Source organism: Acinonyx jubatus, chromosome A2 (genome assembly GCF_027475565.1).
Source record: "Acinonyx jubatus isolate Ajub_Pintada_27869175 chromosome A2, VMU_Ajub_asm_v1.0, whole genome shotgun sequence".
NCBI classification, from domain to species: Eukaryota; Metazoa; Chordata; class Mammalia; order Carnivora; family Felidae; genus Acinonyx; species Acinonyx jubatus.
In genome coordinates, this window is record NC_069383.1 from 43,203,250 (window position 1) to 43,217,692 (window position 14,443).

Sequence of the window (14,443 nt, forward strand, 5' to 3'; positions counted from 1 at the left end):
GGACGACTATAGACACTCAGAAAAATCACAGAATCTTAGAGAAGCTGGGACACTATCACTGAACCAACATACGGACTTCTGCATGTGATAAGGATTAACCTCCATCAACAGTGGAGACCAGGTCAGGCATAATTTACACATAATCTCTTTCCGTCACCGTAATTGTCCAAAGGAAGGCAATAATATAATTTCTGTATCTTGTGGTCATTATGCAGATTAAATTGAGTAAAGCACATAAAGCATGTATCTCGGTGCCGGTCACAAAGGAGGCTTTGAATGCATGGTCCCTGCTCTGCTCACTTCCCCAAGAGAGAAATGAAGTGATAAGAATTTAAGTAACGTGTTGAAAGCCACACAAATGATAAGCACCAGAGCCAGGACTCACACCCAGGTACTTAGACCCTGCCACTTGATTTTGTAGAGCTTTCAAACTAAGAATGGTTTTTCAAATGTTTTAATAATTGAACAACATTACAAGAGTGAAAACATTTTGTGGCACATGAAAATGATATGAAATTCAAATCGCAGTATCCACAAGGTTATTGGAACACAGCCATGCCCATTTGTTCACATATTGTCCATGGCTGCTTTCCTGCTACACCAGCTGAACTCGGTGACTGAGACAGAGATCATATGGCCCCCAAAGCGTAAAATGTTTAGATAAAGCTGGCCGACCCTTACTGCAGACCTTAGACCCCTGATCTTTCCTTTATGCCCAAGTGCTGGTGGATCCAGATTGCTTGTGACTTTGCCAAATTTTTCCGGCATTCTTGGGGAATTTTCAAACTGCCAGACAGGTTGCACTGAAGGGCTCCCTGCTGGCTTACATAGGAGAGTTTTGAAGGTACCAGATGGGAACAGATTCCTTCCTTTCATCTTAACAAAAATCCAATCTCACTCTCTTTCATCTTCAAAGATTTGATTAATGAGGACACAAAGGGGGAGAGAGAACAATTCCTACTCTTGCACTGGGCCAGGCTGCCAGCTGGAGCTGCTGCCGTTTGAGCCCCACCTCCCCACGTCTGACAGGTCCCCGAGCCCCCAGTCCTGCCCAGCAGACGTGGAGGCTGACTGCACAAGCTCCAGAGGCAGGGACTTGCTTTGTGTTGGCTTCTCCACTCACGGGCACTATGGCTTGGAGCAAGTCATGTAACCTCTGTCAGCATCAGTTTCCACAGGTCTACAGTGGGAGTAATGAAAACATCCATAGCGCAGGCAATTTGTAGGATTAAATGAGAAAATACACGTAAATAGTTCTTTGTTTTGTGAAGAGTTGGCTGAGTAAACATTCAGTAAATAGGAGCCATTATTAGTATTTTTTTTCTGCCTACTTGTCAGCAGGGAAGAAGCTAATTTTCTGATCCCAGCTAAAATGCCCTGGGAGGTATTTTTAAAACATTTTTTAGAGTAACACCAGCACACAATACACAATTCAAGCAGTACAAATAATAAAAATAGATGTCTCACAATGTTCAAGGCAGCACTATTCATAATAGCTTTAAACTGGAAATTACCCAAATGGCCATCACGAGTAGAATGGAGAAATAAATTGTGCTATATTCATACAGTGGAGCCATTCAATAAAGAGTGTGAAGGGTCTACAATATGTGCAACAATGTTGACGAATCTCTTGAACAGAATGCTGTGCCAAAGGAGACACACATAAAACGCATGCCTACTGTAAGGCTTCATCTGGAATATACAATAAGGGGAAGCTCTCCTCTGCTTCTGGGATTACCCTTGGCGGAGGTGAGGGGTGGGGGCTAGAAGGTGGTGGAAGGAGATCAGGGGAAACCAGTGGTGCTCTGTTTCTTGATTTGGGTTCTGGTTACATAGGTATACTCAGTTTGTGAACATTCATTAAACTGATATTGGTAATGTGTGCACAGGATTAGACTTCATATTTCAATATGAAGAATAAAAACTAAAAATAAGAAAGCCACCTTCCACCTACTCTTGACTTCCACTCACTCAACTCCGTCCTTAGAAGCAGCAAGTGTTACCATCAAACAGAATCGCTAGAGCTGGTCACTGAATGTACAAGAACGTGTCTGCATGGGTAGATTGTGGGTCTTTCATTCTTTCTTTGGATTTCCTGAGAGATGTTATTTTATAACATCTTTATTTTTAGAGCAGTTTTAGGGTCACAGCAAAATTGAGCAGGAGTACAATGAATTGCCATATACCCCCTGCCCTCACATATGCACAGCCTCTTCCATTATGAACGTCTCCCACTGGAATGGTACATTTGTTACCATTAATGAAAATGCTGACACATCATAATCACCTAAAGTCTATGGTTTACATTAGGATTTTCTCTTGATGATGTATGTCCCAGGATCTCGGACCAATATATAATAAAATGGAACCAGCATTATAGATAGTATCACACAGAGTATATTCACTGCCCTAAAAATCCTGTCTGAAAGCAAGTTTTGATGTGCCTAGCCCTATGTCCAGTTGACCAGCTGTTACAAAAAACAGACCTCAGGAGAAAGAACGAGAGCAGAGGGGTTGGGAAGGGGCTCGGATGTTGGGTAACCCTCCTGGCCCTGGCAAGATTTCTGCAAATGTTTGTTGAACTGTCAAAGTGGATTTAAGGGCTTCAACGTGGCTGGGCCTTTTTCTTCATGTTGGGTTGTTGTCACCTCATGCCTTCTTTGTGTCTCAAACTCCAGTTATCGTTTTGGGCAGCCCCGTTCGCACGCCTATTCCTGATGAGCACTAGGCCCGATCTGTGATTCTGAATAACATCCATCTTCTCTCATTCTGAAGCTGTAACGGTGTCTGACAACAGGAAGGGATATTTGAAATCAGGCCACCATGAAATCCCTGGGAAGACATCCTCGTATTTCTGGACTTTTTATTCTGTCTTACCTTCCCCACTGGTGACTTTCTCTTGCACTTTTGGCAGCATCAACAACCCCAGATGTTGTCACCCTTTAAGACCCACTGCGAGGGTTACCTCTGCATGGAGTTCCCCCCATGTGCCCCTGGAGGGCAGACTCTGACTTGTACCATTTCATCTAGTATTCCTTTAAGTGATCATCAGTCTATAATTATCGATTGCTGCCCACTAGGCTTCACATACCATATCATGTGCTAGACATCCCCCGAGGAAGAGAACCCCATCCCTGTCCTCTACTTGCTCACATTCTGGTGTCAAAGGGAGTCATGTAAAATAATTTAACACGTTTTTGCATGGTATCTGTACAAAGGATGGGGTGACCGATCAGCTCTGCTAGGGTAGGAGCCCAGAGGACAAGGTAGGCTTCACCGAGGTTCCCCTTGAGCTTTGTATCTCAAAGACTGAGCAGTGCTTTGCTAGACGGATGACAGCAAGAGAGCAGCATGCAAAGTATGAAGCACCCATCGCCATTCATCATTTAGGGTGTCATTTTATTTACTAGTCTTTCCAAGTAGACTGTGACAGACTCATGGATGAGACTCATAACAGCCTTCTCTACTCCCTTAGTCAAGTTCTAGACACTAAAATTAGATGGAAACAAAAAATTAAGGGCAAACCCAGGAAGAGTCTTCTTAAAAGATTTAACTAAGGGCCTGAATTTTACATGTTCAGCAAATCTCCATTTTTAGTGTGCGGACTTCTCATCAGACTTGGAATACAAAGGAAACCTTCTAAAGAGATGAAACTGAACTTCAATTGGAGCAGGTTTTATAATCAGGGTCAAACTGTGACTAGCATCTTGTCACCTCTGTACTTTCTGCTTTATTCTACATCCCATGCCTGGGTCCCCAGGGCTTGCTTCTCCAGGTCTCAGGAGGATATGAATTATTTTGAGTGTAACTGGGTCTGGCCTGTGACATAGTCCTTGTTTGCCACTTAATTGCTCTGTGACCTTGGGCAACTTACTTAGACATCTTGGGTCTTTGTTACTACCTTATAAAACTGAGATAAGTATGCATACTTACTTTGTCAAGATTAAATGTCATAAGTGTTTGGAACATAGCAATAATGTAAGCTTTTCCTTCTTTTCTTCTCCTTACTTTCCTTTCTAACCCCTTCCCTCTTTCCTTAGCAGGATTCAGAAGAAATTTGGGGAAGAGAGAGCCTAGGAGTCAATGAAGAGACTCTGAGCAGCTGATGGAGACTTTGGGAGAGGTAAATGGATGGGTAGAGAGAAATTTTAAGATACTTTGCTGGGTTTCTTACAATTTATCCCCACGGATAAATGCCATTACAACTGAGAGGTTTCTTTCTTTTTTATTTTTTATTTTTTATTCTTTATTTTTTCAATATATGAAATTTATTGTCAAATTGGTTTCCATACAACATCCAGTGCTCATCCCAACAGGTGCCCTCCTCAATACCCATCACCCACCCTCCCCTCTCTCCCACCCCCCATCAACCCTCAGTTTATTCTCAGTTTTTAAGAGTCTCTTAGGCTTTGGCTCTCTCCCACTCTAACCTCTTTTTTTTTTTTCCTTCCCCTCCCCCATGGGTTTCTGTTAAGTTTCTCAGGATCCACATAAGAGTGAAACCATATGGTATCTGTCTTTCTCTGTATGGCTTATTTCACTTAGCATCACACTCTCCAGTTCCATCCACGTTGCTACAAAGGGCCATATTTCATTCTTTCTCATTGCCACGTAGTACTCCATTGTGTATATAAACCACAATTTCTTTATCCATTCATCAGTGGATGGACATTTAGGCTCTTTCCATAATTTGGCTATTGTTGAGAGTGCTGCTATAAACATTGGGGTACAAGTGCCCCTATGCATCAGTACTCCTGTATCCCTTGGGTAAATTCCTAGCAGTGCTATTGCTGGGTCATAGGGTAGGTCTATTTTTAATTTTTTGAGGAACCTCCACACTGTTTTCCAGAGTGGCTGCACAATTTGCATTCCCACCAACAGTGCAAGAGGGTTCCCGTTTCTCCACATCCTGAGAGGTTTCCTTTAAGACTGAAGTTGGATGCTTCTTTGGAGCATGACATCAGGCTGAGACTGGCCACAAGGGGGCTCAGCTTTGTTGGGGTTGCATACCGTGCAGAGGAGGGATGGGATATTATTTATCTAGAAGTTTCAAGGTCACACTCTTGACCTCAGTGTGTGCCTGTCAGGCATTCCTTTAAGGGCTGTCACCTGGGAAAAGCATTCAACTTGAGACTATTATGTGGCTGGCTAAGGGCCTTTTCTCAGTAATATCTTGGAGCTTTGAAGTAGCTTATCCCCATTATTAGAGGGGATTATGCAAAGATCCTCCATCCATTTGACAGGGATTCAGGCACAGTGGGGAGATGGATGCAATGACCCAAGCTGTGTCTCCCGGACCTGTGTCTATGATTCCATAATGACTCGCCAGGACCCTTCTCTATGTCACCCACCCCATCCCCAGGCACGAGAGTCCCAACACCCCAGTTACTCTTCCCCACTCTCGCCCCCATTTCAGCCCACCAGAAGTAAAAGGCTCTCCATTGCAAACAAATCTAACTGACAGCTAATTTTCCAGGGCTAATGGTTGAAGCCACTTATGCTCTCCACAGTACTTTCATTTTAATGGGGGCATCAAACCTTGGCCCAGGAGGGACTCTTTAATGGAGGGATTCCAGGCAGTGTGGAATGCGGACAGGAGCAGAATGGGCTGGCAGCTTGCCCAAGGTCACACAGCAAGGTGGAGGCAGAGCTGTAAATAAAGCCCAGCCACCTCAACTCCCAGTCTCACACTGCTGCCCCAGCCTGAGGCTGCCTCTTTTGGTCACCAAGGGGACTTCCGGCCCTATTCTTGAACTGTGTTAGTGACTGTGCCCAGGCCTGAGTGTGAAGAGTGTGATGTGAGACCCAAACAATCCTCCCCCACTGCCAGAACCCAGCATGAAGAATAGGAGCGTGGAGGAGGCTTGATCAATAGATATTATGCAAATGCCTAGAGCAATAACATTCCCTTCCATTACCAAGCTAACAGTCCCAATAAAGAGCGTGCCTGGATTCTGACAGTTTTATTTTTCCTGGTTTGTCTGACGGAAACCAGAGTCTGACTGATGCCCACATGAAAGCATAAAAGGTACATGACTGGCAGAGGCCCAATTCCTTTTTCTCTGAAATAGAGGCCCTTGCACCATGAGCTTGCAACAGCCCGGCTCTGTGCACATCAATTATGTTCTCTGGCTGAGAGCCTTGCTGAGTAGTAAACATGCCTAGAGCCACGATGAGCCTCATTTGTGATGCAGCCCCCATAGAAGGGAAGCAGCCGGGCAGCGGTGCCCACATGCCCTCCCTCCTTCCCCTCTCCACCTCCTCCTGCCTGTCACGGCAGCTAAGGCATCCTGGGATCTGAGTATTTGTTACACTTTTGTTTGTAGTGTACAAGAAAAATAACATTCTTCATCTTCTAAACCTGAAATTAATTGCTAGTGTGAACTCCTACTCTGCTGGATGTCGAAAAATTAATTGCAGTCAATTAAGTGTTTACTCTTCCCCTGTCTCTGTAGTCCTCTTTAAGTTCTAGAAAACTTATTCAGTATTAAGTCGTGTGTGTGTGTGTGTGTGTGTGTGTGTGTGTGTGTGTGTGTGTATGGGTGCCTGCCTGTGTGCATGGCGTCTGGTCCTAGGTGTCTTACCTTATACTCACTGGCGTCTACTAAGAAGTCCTCAATCCCATCTTGCTTTTGGTTGATCAGCAGATCAAAGTGATGCCTGCCTTGTTCCAGTTGCATGGCCCCTTTAGGCCACCAGCTGTCTCTTCCTTGGTTGCTCAGAATACATTCCTCTGTACCTGCACCAGGATAAGGGCAGTCTCTGCAGACTGCATGTGGCTATTTCAGACTCTCTGCCTACACACCCACACAGATGTTTCTTCTCACTTTCAGTGCTGGGTTGTGGGGAGGGGGAACCCCCCTCACTCACTCCTTGGACTACCTCTGGAGAATGTGGGTCACAGATCCCCTTGCCCTTGAATTTCTCTGACTTGTAGTTCCCCTCCCATATCCCCCTAATGTTTGTCCTGGAGTGGCTCAAGGCTCAAGGTCTCCTTCTCAGCAACGCCCTGATGTCTTGGCTGTTGTCTCCTGCACGTGTCTCCTCACCCTTTCCCATTTCTGGATCCAGGTAGTCTAGCTTTTCAGCTTTTCTTCCATATCACTTGAAATTCAAAAGCCAAGAAGTAGACTATTTTGTTTTCACATTCCTTTAATAAACCTTCGTTATGGCAGTAAAAGCCTCATGATATAGTTGTCCAAATGGAGGATTATGTAGCGATAGAAATGCTAAAGAGGAAAGGGGGAAGAACACATTGGTTGTGGAGCAAAAACATCATACGGTTACATTCGATTTTTTAAAAACTTGCTTGCAGTCATTCTCAAATAGAGTTCCAGAGAAAATTAAGCCTTAAGGAACATGATTGGAGTTTTCATCTTCTCAATGTTCCCAAGGTTGATACCTTCCCAAAGTTGCCCAGGGCATTTCCCCAGGGTAATTCTGGATGCACGGGAGAAAAATAATTCATTAAAGCAACGGACACTTTGGGAAAGCAATTCTCAAAGTGTGATCTGAGGACCCCTCAGGGTCCCCGAGACCCTCGGTCTATCAGGTCAAAACTATTTTCATAGTAATACTAAGACTTTATTTGCCTTTTTTGACTCTCGTTCTCTCATGAGTGTCCTATGGCCTTTGGAAAATTCCTCTGTGCAAACATAAACATCTGTGTACACACAGAAAATAGGTGTACAGCGATTTCATTGGAAATTATCAAGTAAACAGTATTATATAACCTTTAAAAAATGTTAAAATAAAGCAGGGGATTATAAATTTGACGAGATTAAAAGGCAACTGTAACTGAGTAGATATATTAAGACAAGAACAAAATAGAACTTTTAGAAATGAAGAGAAATTATGCAATAATTAAAATTAAAATCTCAATAAACATGCTAATAGAAGACTAGAACCAGATGAATAGAGAACTGTAAGCTTGAAGATAGGTCTGAAGAAATCACCCTGAAGGCAATAAAGACAAGGAGGTGGATCAAAGAGAAGTTAAAACCCATAGTGAATAGAATGAGAAAGTCCAACACAAATCTCATTGGAGTTCCAGAAGATGATAAAGAGAAAGGAAAAGAGGCACTATTCAAAGAGATAGTGGCTATGAATTTTCTGGAACTGAAGGACACCAATCCTCAGATATAGGAAAACTGACAAAGTCTGGGTTTTAAATTTCCCACACAATTCTCAGACAGTATTTCAGATTTAGGATGAGGAAATCATGTGTGTTGTTTTGAATCACAAACCAAATGGAGTGTCTATTATGAACAGAAGGCCTAGGAGATCAGGGTTTCTTAATGCAACTCCTAGAGTTTCAAACACAAAAAAGTCATGAGGAGACTTTATCTGATTCCAAGGCCAAGGCTAGGAAGAAAACCTGGCCATAAACATTCACTTTGGTGGTTCAACAAATATTTGTTGAAGCCTTGCCAGACTGCAAGAAAGTCACCCAGCCTCAGGACTCCTTCCCACCTCCTCTGCTTTCCCTTATCTTCTATCTAAGGTCCACTTCTCCTTTGTGGCAGTCAGTCAAACTGCACACAAGACTAGGCACATGAGTACTTGCTCTAAGGAAAGAAGAAAAAGGAAGCACCTAACATAAAAATACAAAATGTTGTGTGTTTTTAAAGTTGTATTTATTTAAGTAATCTCTACACCCAACTTGGGGTCCAAACTCACAACCATGAGATCAAGAGTTGTATGCTTTTCTGACAGAGCCAGCCAGACACCCCCCAAAACACAAAATGTTTTAAAAAAAGAATACATCAGACGAATATTAACTAAAACAAAGATGCTATAGATACATCAATACAAGATAAAATCTTAAAGGCTAACAGCATTGCTGAAGATAAAAAGAGTTACTGAATATTGATTAAAAGTTTAATTCACTGGGAAGATGTAGGAATTCTAAATCTTTTAGAATAAATAAAATAAAAAATAATAGAACTATAGGGAGAAGTAGACAAATCTACCACCATACCTGCAGATTTTAGTAATTTCTTTTAATTATTTATAGGTCAAGTAGATAAAAAATCACTAAGAATAGAAAAGATTTGAATTATACAATAAACAAGTTTGACCTGATATAAATATATAAGTAATGCCCCTTAGATCTGGAGAACACATATTTTCGAAGGCACCTAGCACATTAAGAAATTGATATGCATTAGCCCATGTGTCATGTTTCATCCAATTTCAAAATATCCAAAACACGCAAGACATTAAGCTAACAATAGCAAAGACATAACTAGACAAGCCTGGTACTTTTGAAAATTAAAAAACACACTTCTAAATAATTATTTGTCCAAGAAGAAATCATAATAAAAATTATAGATTAATTAATCATAATGATATAGTAAGGAAAATAGTAGCTGTCAGAACTTGTGAGAGGAAATTCAAGTGTCTTTGAGAAATACATATAATCCCTAAATGCCTATATTAGAAAAGAAATAAGTATGAAAGTAAATTAAGTAACTTAAGAAGCCAGAAAAGAGTGGAAGTGGTATTACTGAAAATGGCAGAGTAAGGAAATCCCTGAACTCTCAGAATCAACTTTCAAAGAACGCTGAAATATAGTAAAAAACTTACAACAACCAGGGGAAAGCCTAAGAATTTGCTGCATTGTGGTAAGAGAGTGCTACAACATTTTACACTGCCTTCCTTCCATACCCTAGTCCCCAGATCAGCAATGGCCATAAAGACACCACATTCCTGGTGCAGGTTGCTACTGCCACAGGGATCAATACAAATCTCATTCTCAAAGAGCTGTGGTTGTATGTTTTGACTTGTCCAGCAGCTCCCTTTAAGCACTGGTACAAAGTGTGCCTTCATTTCACCTGGCTTGGAGTGTTCTCAGGACTGAAACACTTCCCAAGTGGTACTTGCTGAAAACATTTAAAGACAAAGGTATTGAATATGGCAGTATGGACCAAAGAATAATAATAGGGACAAAGCAATAGAGAGATCAAAAAGCCTGGGAAAGATGAGGTTGGGAGAGAAGATATTTGGGGGAATAAAGGCTGAAAGCACCCATGAATACAGGTGAATCAAGGTCACACGCAGGGCTCAGGGATGCGTGAATTCTCTGACAAGTCTGGAGAGAACCCTAATCTTTCACTTCTGGGCATCTCAGAAGGAGAAGAGAGAAACAGAAAAGAGTAGAAAGAATATTTGAAGAAATAATGGCCCAAACGCTCCCCAATTTGAAGAAAGACATGACACTACACTTGCAAAAATCCCAATGAACTCCAAGCAGGATAAACTTATAGAGATCTACACAAAGACACATTATAGTTAAACTGTTGAAATCCAAAGAGAAAGACAGAATCTTAAAAGCAGCACAAGAGAACTGACATGTCTTATATAAGGGATCCTGCATAAGATTAACAGCATATTTCTCTTCTGAAACCATGGAGGCCAGAAGGCAGTGGGATGACATATTTAAAGTGCTGAAAGAAAAAACTGTCAGTCAAGTTTTATATGCAGCAAAACCAGCTTTTAAACATGAAACAGAAGTGCCTGTGTGGCTTAGTCAGTTAAGCATCCAAATTTGACTCAGGTCATGATCTCATGGCCTGTGAATTTAAGCCTCACGTTGGGCTCTGTGCTGACAGCTCAGTGCCTGGAGTCTGCTTCTGGTTCTGTGTCTTCCTCACTTTCTGCCCCTCCCCAGCTCACACTCAGTCTCTCTAAAATAAATAAATAAATAAATAAATAAATAAATAAATAAATAAGGAGAAATTAAGATATCCCGAGATGAAAAATGAAAAGTTCTTCAGCCATGAACATGTCCCAGGAGAAATGTTAAAGGGAGTCCTTCAGGCTGAAATGAAAGGCCACAAAACAGCAAGTAGAAACCATGTGAAAAAATAAAGAACGGTAAGATTCATGGCAAAGGTAAATATAAAAGCTAGTATATTATATTTCAGGTTTGTAACTCTTCATTTTCATTCAATATGCTTTAAAAGACAATTGCATAAAACAGTAATGACAAATTTATGTTAATGGATATGTGCTGTGTAAAGATGTAATTTGTTACTTGCAACAGGAAAAAAGAATGAAGATGTAAAAGCACAAAGTTTTTGTATACTGTTGAAACTAAGTTGGCATTAATTTTCAAACCTGATTATGTGAATTATAACAGCTACAAAGTTAAGATACCAATTGTAATCCCCTGGGTAACCACTAAGAAAAAAATAAACTAAAAAAAATTAAAACTATACACCAAAAACATCAATTATTCACAAAAAGAGGCAGTAATAAAAGAATACAGGAACAAAAAAGCTATAAACAGAAAACAAATAGCAAAATGGCAGAAGACTTGCCTTGTAATTACTTTAGATGTAAATGGATTAAACTGTCTAATCAAAAGGTACAGAATTGATAAGAATCATTATCCAGCTATATGCTGTCTAAAAGATACTCACTTTAGATTCAAAGACACAAATAAGATGAAACTGAAAGGATGGGGGGAAAAATCCATGCAAATAGTAACCAAAAGAGAGCTGGTGTGGTACCACTAGTTCATTCATTCAATGAATATTTATTAAATGGCCCACTGTGTGCCAGACACTCTTCTAAATGTAGTGAATGAAATAGATAAACATCTTTCTCTAATGGAGCTTACACTCCGGGGGCCATTACTGGATATATTTGAAGGTTGAGACAACTGAATTTCCTGATAGACTGGAAATAGAGTGTGAAAGGAAGAGTCAAACATATCTCTGAGGTTTTTGTTCTGAGTAGCTCTAAGAATGGTACTGCCATTAATTGAAATGGTACCATGTTTTCTAGATCTCACACTTACTAGGAACCACATTTTCTAGATTCTCCTTCCCCATGTTGTTCCAGGTTATAATTTTCAATGTGAAATTTGAGAAGTAAAAGAGGAGAGACCATTCTGCCAGTAGGCCATAGAAAGCATATGTATAGGCAGCTGCAAGATTTACAGTGGCTTCTCAGGCTTTTGGAAGAGACTGTTTTGCTTCTGCAGTTGAGACAGTTGGTGGGAGCTTTGCCAGAGAACTTGAGAATCGCTGCTGTACTCAAGGGAATATTTGAGAACCACTGGCTTTTGGGGGATCTTTCATTGACCACCTGGATTCTTTTTTAAAGTTTTTTTTTCATGTTTATTTATTTATTTTGAGAGAGAGAAAGAGTGCAAGTGGGGGAGAGAGAGAGAATCCCTAGCAGGCTCTACACTGTCAGCACAGAGCCTGATGCAGGGTTTGATCTTACGAACTATGAGATCATGACCTGAGCTGAAATCAAGAGTCAGATGCTTAACAGACTGAGCCACTCCCGACACCTCAACCATCTGGCTTCTTGGTCTTCATTCCTCCAGCTCTATTAACATTTGAGAAAGTACCCATTTAACTGCTATATTCCTATAATACTTAGAGTGACTTTAATTTATAGACAAATCCAAACTGATACAGATGGGAAAGGATCCAAATGAAGTAGGTGTAGGGAGAGAATATCAGGAATTTAGCTCTGGGCATGGATTGTTTGAACATCTTTTTTGTGGCAATGTCGAGTAGGGTTGTATATTCAAGTCTAGAATTTAGGAGTGAGGTCTAGTCTGGAGATACAAATGGGAAAGTTATTGGCATATAGATGAGGTGTAAAGTCGTGCTGCTCTATGAGATCACCAAAGATGTGGGTGTGGCTAGGAAAGTGTAAAGGTCTGAGGACCAAGTTCTGGGACACCCAAAACTAATTGATCAGGGAGAAAACAAGAAACAGGGAAAGGAGACAGGGAAGAAGGAACCAGTGGGGTGGGATAAAAATCAGGAGAGTATGTTGTTCTGGAAGGCAAGCTTGGAAAGCACTTCAGGGAGCAGGGAGTGATTAGCTATGTCAAATTCTGCTGACAGGTCAATGAAGATGTCTGAGAACTGAACGTCAGTTATGTTTACCATAAATATGGAAGCTAGAGAAAAGTAGAAAGTTGCGAGAGAAGGAGGATCGTATGTTTTATCATCACTACCACCAACAGTTTTCCACATTCTTTTTTCTGTGCAAGGCTTTACTTTATATAGCTGAAGTCCATTGTGCATATATAGTTCTTTATCTTGCTTTTCATTTCCTTTATGAGATTTTTTGTATACCATTACAAATTTATTATTAACATTATTTTTAATGGTACATTATATTCTTTGAGGGGAGGTAGCATATGTTAGTTAGCTGTTCCTTCAATGTTGGACATTTAAGTTGTTTACAATTTTCTGCTGTTATAAATAGCCCTGTGATAAAAATCTCTTTGCAAAAAGCATCATCAGCAGTTTTAGATGACTTCCCTAGGGTAGATTATCAAAACGTTAACTGCTATTTTTTTTTAAAAGAACATTTTTAAGGCTGTGTTTCAGGCTTTTGGAAATTAACTCATTAAGCATTACTTTGCACAAGATATCTGTTTTGTTTTCTCAAGAGCCTGAGGTAAAGAACTTTCATTTTTTTCAGCTCTTCTATTCCAATAATCACCCAATTTATTTTTTGGAGGGAAGAAGGAAGGCTGGCATGGCATTTATGGGGAACATATGTGTAGGATCCAAATATATATTCATTCATTCATTCATCTATTTATTCATTCATTTATTCATTTATCAAAGTCAGCAAAATAGAAAAGAGGAACTCTGGTATAAGGGGCTCTGGGATAAGAAACAAGAGAGACAGCCCTGTTGTGAATGGCACAGGCTGGCCTTCATTTTAGCTCTTTCTTCCAGAATGGTCTTTTCTCCAAAACCTCTGGGGCCTCCCCATAAAGTATGGCCATAACTATCATAGAGACTGGGGAAGGAACATAGTAATCCATGGACTATTCCTGGGGTTCATGGGACGGACTCTGGTGAGGCCTAAGGGAATGGAAAATTGGAGGCTCGCTGAAGTTTTACTGGGCACCTGTTGCTTTGCTTGCCCTGCATATATTTCTGCTGATGACAGTATCTCAATTATCCTTTCCCCAACCAGGTCTCAATACACATGATTTAGGTGGTGTTAACTCCATTCCTCCTACCAAGGATGGAGTCATGACCCAGAAATAGCCAGTCAGAGGAATTCACCCATGGTCATAGTAATTAACTACTAGCTCTAAGGATAATGTAAGCCTTGTGCTGCTGGGGTCCTTTGTGCAGAGATCCTGCCTAAGAGGAAAATACAACCATTAAATGGTTGAGAATAGCAAGAGAAAACAGGTAATGCCAGCAGGAGATGAAAGAGAACATACTTGCAGGTAGACATTGGTTTTCAAGAAGACTGAAATCTAATAATTTCTATGCAACATCATGGCCATTTAAACCAATTTGCACTCTGCAAAGAGTGCACTCTGAGGAGACACTCCATCTCAATCTTAAAGAAATGATAAATCTGATCCCAGAGAGGATCAAAATCTTCATGATGAAATATTGATATTTTACTATCTAGATCTTCCTTAAGAGCAGGCATC

At 40.8% G+C, this 14,443-nt stretch overlaps 1 protein-coding gene across 3 annotated transcripts in view; it reads right to left on the reverse strand.

The window, feature by feature from the left end:
* Window positions 1-6,909, reverse strand: part of NPSR1 (neuropeptide S receptor 1) — a 76,593-nt gene extending 69,684 nt beyond the window's left edge. For all 3 annotated transcript variants that reach the window (XM_053218242.1, XM_053218241.1, XM_053218240.1), the window contains exon 1: window positions 6,585-6,909. The gene's annotated coding sequence lies outside the window, so the exon portion shown is untranslated. The remainder of the gene's footprint in view (window positions 1-6,584) is intronic.
* Window positions 6,910-14,443: the final 7,534 nt, after the last annotated feature.